This window comes from Melozone crissalis, unplaced genomic scaffold (genome assembly GCF_028551555.1).
Source record: "Melozone crissalis strain CALT ecotype California unplaced genomic scaffold, PUWL_Pcris_2 ptg000013l_1, whole genome shotgun sequence".
NCBI lineage: Eukaryota > Metazoa > Chordata > Aves > Passeriformes > Passerellidae > Melozone > Melozone crissalis.
This window is the reverse complement of record NW_026535791.1, coordinates 61,596,530-61,610,165: the sequence shown is the minus strand read 5'-3', so window position 1 is coordinate 61,610,165 and position 13,636 is coordinate 61,596,530. Positions and strand designations below refer to the sequence as shown.

At 40.2% G+C, this 13,636-nt stretch overlaps 1 long non-coding RNA gene across 1 annotated transcript in view; it reads left to right on the top strand.

Annotated features, from left to right (window-relative positions):
- Window positions 1-10,390, top strand: part of LOC128934434 (uncharacterized) — a 147,164-nt gene extending 136,774 nt beyond the window's left edge. Inside the window, exons 4-5 of the long non-coding RNA XR_008482856.1 lie at window positions 8,538-8,661; window positions 10,217-10,390. This is a non-coding gene — a long non-coding RNA (uncharacterized LOC128934434). The remainder of the gene's footprint in view (window positions 1-8,537; window positions 8,662-10,216) is intronic.
- Window positions 10,391-13,636: the final 3,246 nt, after the last annotated feature.

Genomic DNA, 13,636 nt, shown 5'->3' with positions numbered 1-13,636 from the left:
ATTGAACTTCACAGCTGTGGTGGTTTTGGGAATAGGGAGGATGCTGCAGATGGAGAAGTGAAAGCTTCTTACAGCCTTTGTGCAGAAGTTCAAGGAAAGAAATACATACTTTGGCAGTTGCCATTTTGCTAAGTTTTTAAAGTTGCTTAAAGCTGAGTCCCTGGCTTGGACTGTTCATTTCATCCCAGATAATGAGGAATGGGCAGAAGAAAATACTCTCTAGTCTGAGCTGTAAGTGTGGTTGGCAGTACCCACATGCTGAGCTGATGTATCCATAGGTTTAAATTCACTTCAACAAACCTATTCCATAGCTCATGTAAGTTTCAAATATAATTTATTAAAACTGCTGCCCAGAAAAAAACTATTTCAAAAACATCCCTTTTTTTGTGAAAATTATATCTCACAATTAAAACTGCTCAGGCAGTGAGATTGCCCACTGCTTTGTCTTTACATTTTAATGTGTTTATTTATAGGAACATGATTTTTAAAAGTACACACAACAAACATCATTGTGCTCTCCAGGCAAATGCATAAGATGGGCTAGAATCTCCATTTGTCTGTGTTGTGCATGCTCATTTAGATTATGGTAAAGTGGGTATAAAACACTACTGGAACACAATGCAAAGGATGTATGCCTCTTTGCAATGAGATAAACGATTATATGTGGTATTAGAGCCATAATTTTATGCTTGCTAGTCATCCAGTTTTGATTAAGGGATCATTTGTTTTAAGAATAAGTCTGCACTGGTGTTCCCATTTTTCTTTCTGCTGCAAGTTGTATCTTAAAGAGCAGGACAAAAAACAATTTAAGAATAGGACAGTTGGGGCTGATGTGGTGAATCAGCACAGCACAGAGCTGAACCAGCTGAAGAGGTACCAAATGGAACTGTTGGTTACTGGCTTCAAAGGTAATTTGGGTTTAAAGGTACTAGGGTCCTTAGTGTAAACACTGGGAATTTCAATATTCCTCATAAAATGCTGAAGTTGACACAGAATGTTTGCCTTCCTAACACCAAAAACCTTTTCAGATTAATTCCACAATTGTACATATTGTGGGATTTTTGATGGTTCCAGAAGATTTCAACAGTTGCATACAACACAGATATTCTTGAACAAAGTCAAAATCAAAGGAGGGAAGAAAGAGAGCTTTTAGCCAGGATCATACAAGAAAGAGATTTAAAAATTTACTGCTATCTCCTAAATTTCTCTTGTGCAAGACTTACGAGTAAAATCAGGGGTTTTTTTCCTTTCTAGATAATCAAGTTGATGTAACACAGAGGAGTTATTATCCCTTCTGACAGATAAGATGGGTAACTCAAAGCCAGAAGGAAGTATTTCTTACATGAACCATGAGTAGAGGAGGGTGAACATGAGTGCCATATTCATTGCTATTGGGATTCAGGAAAATCCTGCCTGATGAAAAATACATGGAGGGGGTGTGTCTTCTCTGAAGCCTAGAACTGAGTATGTGTTCACTCCCCTTAAAATGGACTAATTGATTCCTAGTGCTACCTGTGCATAAGCTTGTATGTGCACCAGAAAAAAAAAGGCATCTTTAAGTACATCTGAAGTTAAAACTTTGGTCAAATATATGGGGAATGAAGGGTTTTGAAATACAAGTTATAAGCTAAGACTTTATATTGTATCTTAAGCAATCCACTTGCTCCTGTTACATATAGGCCTGCTAAATGGGGTGCAAAGTTCTTATCAAAGAACTCACAGAGGAAATAGTCCAACATAATTCAGCTATTTCAAAGGACCTGTCATTTGAAGAGTGATGTAATCATTTGCAGTGTAGGTGTAAGGGCTTTAATTCCCAGCTCCTGTGTCAGTCCCAGTGGAAGTGCTGCAGGGGTCAGCCCATGGGCAGGGGGCTGTAAGGATCCCGTGGCTTCCCTGCAGTGGAGAGCCTGTCTGCAGAGTGAGCTCAGAGCTGGCTGGGGCAGCTTCTGCAAGCAAGGCTCAAGCCTTTGGCAGTGAGATTCTCTGCTTGGAAGATGTGACTCCTGTTGAAGGGAGCAGGGTCCCCTGACACCTACTTAATGCACACAGGTTGCTGTGAAATTTATGACACCAGAGTTTCAGTCCTGGCAGAGTGACTTAATATATATTTAAACCTAGAATAGCCAGGACATATTTCATATCCTGGTTTTCTTTTTCCTCTAGATATTGCCAGTGTTTCAGTGAGCCCGCAGGGCACATTTTCCTGAAAGACAGATAGGCTTTTTCATGTAACACCCCATTAAGTAAAGCCCTTTATCAAGGACAAAGAGTCTCTGAAGATCCTTTTCTGGCATAGGATGTTTACAGACTGAAACACAAAGCTGGATGTTTCTCTGAAAAAGAAAAAAATTCCAAATTTCCTGCTGAATCTGCCGACTGCCCTGAAACATTCTGTTTGTTTTGGTTTGATATTCCCCAAGAAGGCTTCTGATGCTTTTTCTTTAACCTCTTGCTGATGGCTTTGGCCATAGCTCTCAAGTATTTGTTATTGTGCCAAGTATTCATACTTCAGATGTATGTAAATGACAAAGGTGTTGGAGAAGAAAAGGGCTGCTATAGATGTGCAAGGCCCTGAGAGCTTCAAAATTAGTGAGCTGCAGATGTAGAATAGTTATATTGTGATGGATTTCTCCTCCAGCTGTAGAAATAGGGGCAAATATGCACACAGTGGAGTATGCACGCAATAGTGTGGCTTGTCAGGGAACTTCTCTACAGAGTGGCAATTTGGGGTCAAAAGTAGCACCTTGGTGCAGTGGAGTGATTTCATGAGCCTTGTCTCTCCTCTACTTGCATATGTGGCTTAGTAAAGAGCAGCAGAAGCAGTGGAAAAAGTGTAAAGTTTGACTGACAGTTTCAATGTATTGCTTGGCTGCAGAGCTATTTGAAACAAATTGTACAATGTGGAGCTGGTGGCCATGGGATTGGTGTCTTCCTGATGGACATGTTCCATGTTCTTAGCTTCAGATCTGAGTTGAACAGCTTTTTTTAAATTTTTCTCTGCCTGCCAAATTGTTCCTCCGATCAGCAGTTCACAACTTCAGTAGAATTTATTTCTTTCCACCTACCCTGCACAGGAAATTTGACTCAGAAAGATGAGATGCAAATGCTATGCAGGGTTGACCTTTTCATTTACAGGGTAACTAATTAGCTTGACAAGTAACACATTTAGTAAAATACGTATGTGTCATTAGATAATCCAGCCTACCTCTTTATGGTGGCTCCCTAAAATACATTTTACTATTGCTGCAATTAACTGCAGGCTTGCTGCAGACTTCAGTAAGAGCAGGACTACAGACTTAGACCAAATGCAAAGTAACTTAATGCGCAGTCTCTGATCTGGCAACATCTTATTTACTTCTTAGTTGTGCTTTGGCACCACAATGTAGTGCTGACTGAGTACCTTTTCCAGTTCTGCTTATTTTTGCTGTAAGACAGGATACATGTGTGGCGTTTAATATGAACAACATTAGAATAGAAATATTTTTAAAATAAATTTTGGAGAAAGGTAGAATTTCTGAGGTAGACTAAACTCAGGTATCAGTCTGCAGAGGGTGAACCTGGGCAACTGGCTGGACAGATTCCTTTAGCTAAACTACAGGATGGTACCTATGCATAGATGCTGTGCTGAGGTCTGTGCAGGAGGTGTAATTTATATTGTTACTTCGTGGCAACTAAGCAAAGAAAGACATGGTCATGTTCATTTTTACCATAGGTAACAACCTGCTGCCTTCAAAAGGTCTGAGGAGAGGTAGTTGTGCCCTCCATTGAAGGAAGGGGGCAGAATTGGTTTTGTAGACACAAGAGATTGAAACAAATGGCCAAGAATTTCACCCAGGTCTTCCAAGCCAACAGAAAGAAGCTGGTCTTGTCGAAAATCTAAAGCCCACTCCTGTTTGCCTTTGGGAGTCATTTATTGCCTTGAACAGATGTTCTCCACCACAGTTAACCTTGAATCATGCATGGTTTGGGTCTGATGTAGGATGATTAGCATTCCGTAGCTCTGGACTGCAGCGTCTGGTTTTTGGTGCCACCTCACAGTATGGTGTGGCAACAGAGATAAATGGTGCCCTGCTGCAAATGGAATGCAGTGATGCTTTGCAATTCTAATGAACCCATCCTGTGCTCTTCAGTGTCCTTTAAACCTTGGCAATTAGGAAGAGTAAAGAAGGGGAAAAGTCTTACTAGAAGGGAGGCAACAGGGAAGCAGAGCCTGTGAATGCCTACAGAAAAGAGAGGAATTTAATTTCGTACTGATATTTTGAATTGTCATGTTCCCTTTTCAGATATATTTTGGAAGATAATTTTGTTTTTATAATAAAATATATCAGTTAACTGCTTCACTGTTTTATACGCTTTTTAATTTAATCTGGACCTGAGCCTGATGTTGCCATTAAATAATCTGCTTTGTCCTTCTTTATTTATATTCTTCCTTGTCAACTTTTTGCCTCTTTGCCTTTAATGAAGCAGAGGTGGCAGCTTTGCAGATGGGAAACTAAATCACAGAGAAACTACGTGACTTTTTACATGACCTATGCACAGAAAATTAATAATCACTCTTATAGACAGGTGCAGGCACTACATGTAAGTACTGCAAATAGTTTAGCTATTTTGGCTGTGTTGATTTGGGGAAAGTTCAGATTTTATGAGAGAATGTTTGAGACATTAGTGCAAATTTTGTTATTTTACTTTCAGTTTTGCTCATGGTGCCTCCATTTAATGAAGACTTTAAATACCTCTGGGTTTTCTTCTGGCTACTATTGGGTTGGGTTTCTCTCCTCTACTAAAGTGCCATTGTAATGCTGCACTGGTTTTGGCTTTTGACATGGTCTCCTCATAGAACTACTTCATACAGCTCTCTTTGTCCTCCCTGCTTGCTTTCCTTTTCCTTCATGTTAGCTTTTTTCCATTCCTAGTAGGCTTTTCTCATGCTCTTTCTTTCTTCTTTCTCATTACCAATGTCTCCTGTTTGAAATTTAGAGCAAGTCTTCCCTCTCTGCTGAAACATTTTACTCCTGTCTGATATTCAATTTGTTTTTTCTCCTCCTAGAAGCAGATGCCAGCCTGGGCTGAGATCATCCCCCAAAAGATTGCTTTGCTAATTGCTATGACAGACATGTTGTTTGTTTTTTTGCTTGTTTGTTTGTTTGTTTATTTGTTTTCATTCTGCTTTTGCTTTCTATTTTGTCCTTTCTGCACTGGGCTGATCATTCTCAGTGAGCTCAGCAAGGTCACTGATGTCACTGACAAGCTTGTACAGAAGGGTGTCCTAAATTATCCATTTGAGGCATACAACAAAATCTGAGATGTCTATTGACAACTCTCAAGATTTTGTAAATACCAGCACTTTAGATGAAGCCTTATTATTGTTAATTATCAGAACAAGAAGACTGCTTACCATGTTTTACTTATGTAACTGCATCAGGCCTTACATGCATACAGAAGTAGTCTGTGGGTAAATTGTACCTTACTTAGCAGCATAAGGGGTCAGGAACGGGCTAAGACATCTTTAAATCAGGTTGCACCTATGGGTGTCATTGCTGAATTTTTAAAAGCGGGTCGATGATGTCTGAAAGCCTTGTTAGCAGATATCTTTGAGAAGTGAAGAGGATGTTGAGGTGCCATGAGGTGAACGAAAGGCAAATATCTTTCAAGATGCATGAAAAAGGAGAGCAAGGACAATACAGACCTGTCAACTTCTTCAAAAGCCAGATGAATGATAATTGATGCTAGAGGCAAAATCTTATTTTGTTGGGATGTAAAAGGTTTTTGTATTGAGTGTGAGTTAAAAGTTAACAGATAAAGTCTGGCTGAGATGCAGTTCTTCCCAGAAATATCTTGTGGCTCTGAAGGATAGAAATATCTTGGGGGATACAAGAGAGGATACAAATTATACAGAACAGGCCAGAACCTTCAGCCACAACCTTCTTCTTTTTCCAGAGGAAAAAACCTTCCTTTACTCATATGTTCATTGCAATACCTGGCATTTATGTGTGCAATGGCAGCATTTTTTCCATGTACCAAAGTGTTTAAACTAAAATTTAGCCCAGGTTCTTGGAGGTGAGAATTTAGCAATCAGCAAATGTACCGCTTTGCAGATGTGGCTAATTGTGTGACCCATGACTAAAGCACCATTTTGAGAGTGTGAATTGATTTCATAGATCTTTTCTCATTTTGCCTCATAAAAGGCAGAAATGAAAGAAGCGTCCTTGGGCCTATGAGAGCCAGAGAAGAATCTGTGATATATCACCACCATTGGACAAGTTTGTTCTCAGCCCAGCCTACAAACCTTAGTGTCTGATAGGTATCCAAATACTGGCATCTTTCTTTTGTGCTATCCATAGCCAAAAGCCCCCATCAGTGAACTGATCCTACCAGAGCAAATACTCCTGTTAGAATGGAGAAGAGCTAAAGTTTTTGTCTTACACCTCTGCTACAGGTCAAATAAATCACCCTGAATTTTCAGTACAATGACAGTGACAGCTCAGAAAACCAATTCATTAAAGACAATTGCATTTTACCAAAGAACTGTTGTCCAAAATAAAACAAAGGGTTGACTGAAGAAAGAAAGGAATCTAAAATAGTGTTGGAATAGATTGTCCTTTCCAGATCAAATTATTTTCTGGTATTATTTGCAGCGCTGCTTTTGGGAAGTCTGCAGTGCTCTGGGTAAGCACCACCACTGCCAGTTACCCATCTCATCCTCTGCAGCACTGAGGGGGAAGATGGTTTAGCAGAAATCACCTTTACCTCCACCTCTCACCCATGGGGCAGATGGAATGTCTGAGGCCTTGATACTGCCTCTGCAAAGAGAGAAGGAGCTAGAGACATATTCAGCCCTACCAGCTTTAACTGTTCACATTTTGCACCATCTGCAGAACAGGAGAAAAGACAGATTAAGAATCCTTGACTAGGAATCCCAAGTCATGCAACAATATACTGTGTATTAACCTGTGCAGGTGATAGTGATACAGACTGAATCTTGTGACATATTTATTATATTTAATGAGCTTTTCAAAGAGTGAGAGACAGTAGATTTAGTTATCTAAGCTAAACGTATGGAAGCATATACAATGCATTATGCATTTAGTTGTTTCTGTAGCAAGAATTTAATGAAGTTATGGCAGTTGAGAATCTCTGCTCGATTGCAAAATACTTATATGCAGAATTTGGGTACTGGAGGAAATGACACCATTCTTAAGTTCCAGAGTTCCTTTACACATTCATATAGCAGCCTCACACTGTGTACAACACTCGACAAGTTGTGTACCCATCTCTGCCAAGTAGACTCTGCTCCACAAAATGTGCACAATGCCAACACTGGAAAAGGAAGAGTGGCCACTGCATTTTAGGTATAACCTTTTCTTCCTTGCTCCTATATGGATCAGAGGGCTGGTCGTGGTATAATTAACTTGCTTTTTCTTGCTTCTTGGCTAAAATATCTGCATTCCTTTGGATAGTCATTTGATAAATCTGTTAATAACTTTTCCACTGCCTTTCTGAAGTAATTTGGCTAATGTGCAGAGCTGAACTTACAGTCAAGTCTGAAAGGCTTTTTTCCCCATTTAGAAATTGCAACTGTTCCTTATGTGCAGCAATAGTTTTCCCTTTGAAGAGAGTGAGATGGCTCTATTAGAAGAGCTTATGGTTTTTGGATATATCTCTTGGGTACTTTTACACAGAAAATGATCACATTGAAGTACTTATGAAAGGGAAACCCTTTTACCTGTTTTGAAGCTGGCATGGTGCACATCAGGTAGGTCTGGATGCCTGTGCTTTGTGTGCCTTTGCAGTGCCCTCCTCAGTAGGACAGGACAGCTTTGAGCACCATTAGAGGCATCCCTGCCTCCTTGTTATGGCTGTACCAACTTTGATCCTCAGCCTGGGAAGATGAAAAACCAGACAATGTCAACAACTGCAGTGGCTTTTTGTTAATTGTCAGACTGGATCCAAGAGAGAAGCACTTTTGTTGGGATTGTATCAGGACATTGCCTCACACAAATGGGATGGGGGCAGCCTGGGCATGTGAGGGAAGCTTTGCCCCAGGCTGCCCTGTGGCTTTCTGTGGCAACGGGATGGCAGAACCAGCTTGTTGGGGTTGGTGCTGGGGATGAACCAGTGGCATTAAGGCAGCAGGCAAGAGGCTGCATGCAGCATCCACTTCAAGCTGGCATTTCTGTCTGGTCTGCAAGACAGGCAGCCTTGGTGCTGTCAGCAGGGTGCATGTACAGCTGCCTGTGGGGGGAAGAGTTGTCTGACAAACAGCAAGGCTGGTGCAGGGGTGATTGGAATATTTTCCCATAAATATTCTTTAAACGTAAGTGATTGTGATGAAATCATAAAAGTAATTGGCTCTTGTAACTCCTTTTTTGAAAACAAATTAAGCCTAAAAACATGTAGAGACCTCCTTCCTTTCCAGAATATTATTGAAAATTAATAGACCATCTGAGCCTGCAGTACCATAAAGTCTGTATCCTTTTTATTTTTTTCCCACGTACCTTCAGATTCATCTCCAGCAGCTCTCCATCTGTTTGCAGGCTGTTTTCTAAACCAGTGTGATGCCTCAGGTGCAGAAGAGAGAGACAATAATTAACAATGTGGCCTACAGCATCTTGGCGAACAATTAATTTTAGTGAATGGACAAGGGGAGGAAGTGGGAAGGTAAGCTTTGCTCATTTGTCTGCTTGTGCATTCACAGCTGGGCATATTGGATAGATGAACATACAGATATGTATATTCCTCTCCCAAAAAAGACTATTTTCAGCATTCCAACTTTCACTCTTTCGCAGTGGCTGTTGTGCACAGAAGCTACTTGAAAATGACAGTGCCATCTGCACTGAGGAGATTAGGGGGTGTCAAGGAATACTCTTTTTCACTTCTCTCATTCCTGCTTCTCTCCATCCTGTCCCTGGAAAAATCCCAGCTTTTAACCTGTCAAAATAGTTTTAAAGCTGGTCTCTGATGTATAGAAACCTGTGAGACAGAACCATGACAGCTATGTACTGTCAAAGGAGTATGACTGCTCAAAAAAAAGAAAATCCAATACAGCTGAATAAAAGAACAGGCAAATGTAGGAGTCTGCAGTAGCATGTGGGGTAGTTCTTTCATGCATATGAAAGATACATTGATCAGAGAATACTAAATTTAGATATAGGAAGACCATTTGACTGGTTTATACTTAGAGAGATTATAAAGTGTATGCGCGGAACTGAAAATTAAAGATCTGCACATCTACAGAGAGGTTAAAAATGAAAACCATATGATGAATTAGGGTTTTTTCCTGCAAATGTAGGTCCTGAAATTAGAAAACTGAATCCATTTATAAGCTCTTAAATGCAAGTGGCCTCATTTCCAATGTGCTAAGCAGCCGCTGCTCTGCCTGTTCCTGTTATTAACACTGGCTCCATTTCTGGAAAACAGCTGGCAGGAAGGAGATCCTATAGGATCTCCTCTGACACGTCTGGTTGGCAAATAACCACTTCCAACTGCAGGACCTATGTGTCACGTGAGTACAGCTGGAGATATGGGGAAGTGCTGCTGAGCGTTCTGGTTGTGTAATCTCCAGGTAGGAATCCAGCAGAGATGCTGAGGGAGGAACCCCACCACACTTGACTCCTTTACTCCTTTTTCACGTCCCTCTGTCCCTTCCTCTTCACACACTGGTGCCCATGCTGAATGCAGAGACTATTTGAAGCAGCAGAAAAAAGTTGCTGTGTGGTTTTTGAGAGTGAGATATCACAGATGTGACTGCTGGGTTCTAAGTGAAGCATGGAAAAATGAGGTATTTCAAGACTGGTTCATCTCACAAGTGCATGGTCACATTTGGAAAACAGCTGTACTAATAACAGGCACCTGAAAGCTTCATCATGAGCCCAAATTTAGGTGGTTTCTAAACATCTGACTTTATTCTGGAATTTTGTAATTTAACAAGTGTGTCTGCAGTAGAGAGGAAACAATGTGCCCCACTGGAAAGCTAGCAGTGCATTCATCCCTTCAGAGAACAAACTCATTTGCCCTTTCCCTTTTAAGTCTGCTTGTTCAAACAATTAAGTAAACTTAAAAATGAAAGGCATCTCTTCTGAGCCACTGTCATATATTTCCAGGCAGTAACATAAATGAGGATCAGTAATCTAATGTAGAACATGATTTGAGCATGTTTGCATGTTATTAGGAAGCTAAAAAGTTTATTCATGCTTGTGTCTCTGTGTGGATGTAGAAACAGCTGCATGAAGGAGGCTCCTGTTGGCTGACTGCTCCTTGTGCAAAAAATAACCCCCAAACTTGGGCATTTTCCTCTTCCAAATGTGCAGGCTATGACAGCAGGGAAGACTACGGAGTGTCTTTCAGGATGTAAAGGCTGTCATTTGTGCATCCAAGAAAGGACTGTACTGGAAAGGTAGAAGTGTTTTTAATAAGGAAATTACATGCTGGGAAAGAATGTGAACTCCTCTGGAATGTGAGGAGTGGATTATGTTAATATCTGCACATCAACTTTGCCCTCTTGATTCACTTCATGCTGCATCAATTATACTGTAACTTTTCAAACTGCTGTCTCTAAGTAGCATTGTTAACTATAGCCAAAGGTTGGGAAAAGATTATCCTTTTAAAATTTGATTGCTTGCTCACCAGGAAAGCAACAAGAAGGGGAAAAAATATTACCGGGTCCTGTAAAAAAATAGAATTCCATCTATTTTCAATTCTAAATAAAATAAAATCAAATCCCCAGAAATTCTCATTTTTGACAATGTAAAATATTGCAATGTAAAATATAATTTTGGTTGTAATGTATGCATTATATTGCACAGAAGTATAAATATGTATCATACAGAGGCTCCTTGCCCAAATGCACCATTTCACTCCCTTAAATGTGCTTTAAATTGCTCAAAACCAATTTTATATGGGGAAAATCATAAAAATCCATAGATTCCCATGAATTTTCTCATACTGCTCAAGCTGCTAACTCTAGTGAAAGATGTTCAAACATTTCCAACTTGTCATAAGTTCCACAGGCTTACTTTGCTTTAAAATGTAGTTTTGCATGCCTTGGTTTGTATTACTCCTTTTGTGCATTATGAATGGAAATGAGTTTATGACCTGAAAAAGAAAACAAATGGTAGTGTAGGGAGCTCTTCCATAATGAAGAGAGTAGGGCATAGAGCAGACAAAGCAACTCCCAGTGTGTGAGCTTTGCACAGCTGTAACTTCTGTGATTCACTGATGTTTCTTTCAGTTCTTTCAGCTCTTGGTCAAATGGCTGCTGAACGTAAAGGATGAGATGCTCTTAACTCATACTTTTAAGAGACTTGTTAGCAAAGCAAGTGTCTTTCTATTTCATATCACTGGGGGTAATTTTACTGCCTAGAAGAATATCAGTCTTCCATGATCCGAGGAAACCTTCCTCAGAGTTAAGTATTCACTTGTATGATTATATGCAGACAAAGTTCTGACCTTCTGATATTAAAAATAACATAAAAACAGCTGTATACATTTCACCAGTGAGTAAAGTGTGAGAAGGAAGAAAAGGCATAGTGGGAGGGAAATCCTCAAAAGATTTACTAGGGAAAAAAAATCCTTACTGGGAAGAGCATGCAATCATTAGTAATCAAAGAAGAAACTAATATAAAGAAAACAGTACGAATGTAGCTGTTGAAAAATTAGAATTTGGACATAGGGGAGAGCAACATGGAAAGAATTCTCCTCCCTGAGTGACTACAATTGACCTAAACAGGGAACTGATGACAGGACAAGGATTCTCCTTCTGAGAGGTGAGACTTGGGTGAATCTGTTTTCAGATGTCTCTGTGTGTGCCCCAAAGACAGAACAGAAAAAAATCCCCAAGCAAAGTCAAAAACAATGACAACAAAAAACAGATGGGAGGAGAAATTCTCATGAAAAATCATAATATAATTTATTATTTCATTGAAATTGTATGAGCCCAAGGAATTCCAAGACTGTTTGGTCCTGAAAAGGCATAGAAGAAGGAATAATCTTATAGCAATACTGGAAATGTTCATAAATTATTTTGAATGTGCCTTGTTGAAATAGTCTTGCTTTCAGAGAGAACTGGTTCCTTAGACCTGTGTAACGATGAGCCTGGCCTACAGCAGTAAGAAAGGAGGAAATTGAATGAATTATAAAATGAAATTCAAAGTACACTAGTAAGAAAGATGGGGTTTTTTCAGTGCTTGTGTCCTTCCTCCTTCTGGCATTCCATGATGGTATGATAAAGCTACTATGTATGGAGCAAAAATTAAGGGGAAGAATATTAATAAGAAGATAAATTCTTCCTCCTGCCTATTTGCTGTCAATGATAGACCTTTTCTTTAATACCTCTGCCTAAGAATGGCTCACAGTTCTGTATTCCCTGTCTGCTGACCTACAGTGGTTTCTTAGCCATGCTATGCATATTTTAGCTCATTTAATCTTTCCTTTGAAGTCATTCCCTCCAGCTCTTTGTCATTTGCCTTGCTTTTGTCTGGATCCCTTCCAATTCATCCTGGCATGAAGGTAGACACATGGCAGTGTTTGGGGTGTGCTTTCAAGAATGTGCCGTCAGGAAGGGCTGCCCAGCCCCTGCCGTCTCCCAGGAGGACTTGGTAAACCCATGGGATCCCCACTGGGGCCCTGGTGCTCTCCTGCTCCTAAACTCTGTATTACAGACTGCACACAGTGGAGCTCCTGATAAAAGTGCAATTTGCACTGGCTGTTAGTTTGGACTTATTTTTTTGTTGTTACTGGATACCACAATCCCAGTTCTGACTCTTCCTCCTGTGTATGCTGCTCAGATCTTTTTCAGCCTTGCTACCTTTCTGTTCCCTTTCTCCCATGGAGTATCTGTCCTGCAGTGTATGATTCATCAGATTTGCTCCTCTGCATTTTTAAAGTTTGGATCTCCTTCAGTGTTTCTAGACAATTTCATGAGGCTCCTTAGTGCATTGCCTTAGGTATTTGTGTTTCTCCTCTGTGGGCTCCTCCCATGAACTAAGAAATTGGTTTTTGTCTGGATTTTATGACATCAAGCCACATAGTGATGCCCACATTACAAACAGCAGATTTTGGCTCAGTGTGCTGCTCTTTTTGAATGTCCCAAGTCTCTCTCCAGAGCCTTAGTCAAGAAGACAGGCTGTGTGGATTCTCAATGTGTTTCCCTGCTCTGCTTCTCATTTGGAACTCAAATTAACTAACAATTCTTTCCAGTACTTTTTGACCTCCAGTGATGCTTAAAAAGTGGGTTCTGCAGCCTTGAATGTGAGAATATAAATACTGGAGGTCTCTTAGATTGCTTTTTAAATGTCTGCTTAAGACTGGGCATTACCAGAGGGGTCCAGGAGAACTCCATGGAGCATATGCTAGGGACTGGTCAGGGATCTCCACAGCACCCAAACAGCATGGGTTGTCTGTGTTTAGGCATCTGAATCCCAGGCAGGTGTCCAAATGAACTCTTCCTAAGGAGCTCCTTAGCATTTGCTAACTTAAAATAGGGTTTAGGCATTTGTGAATGCCTACATGTAAATGTCTTCACATCAAACTGAATTCTTTCTATGATGTCAAATGTGTAACTCAACAGAAATTATCATGACAAGATAGAAAAAGATACAACCACATCCAGATTTGATCTGTTTCATTTTTTAAAATT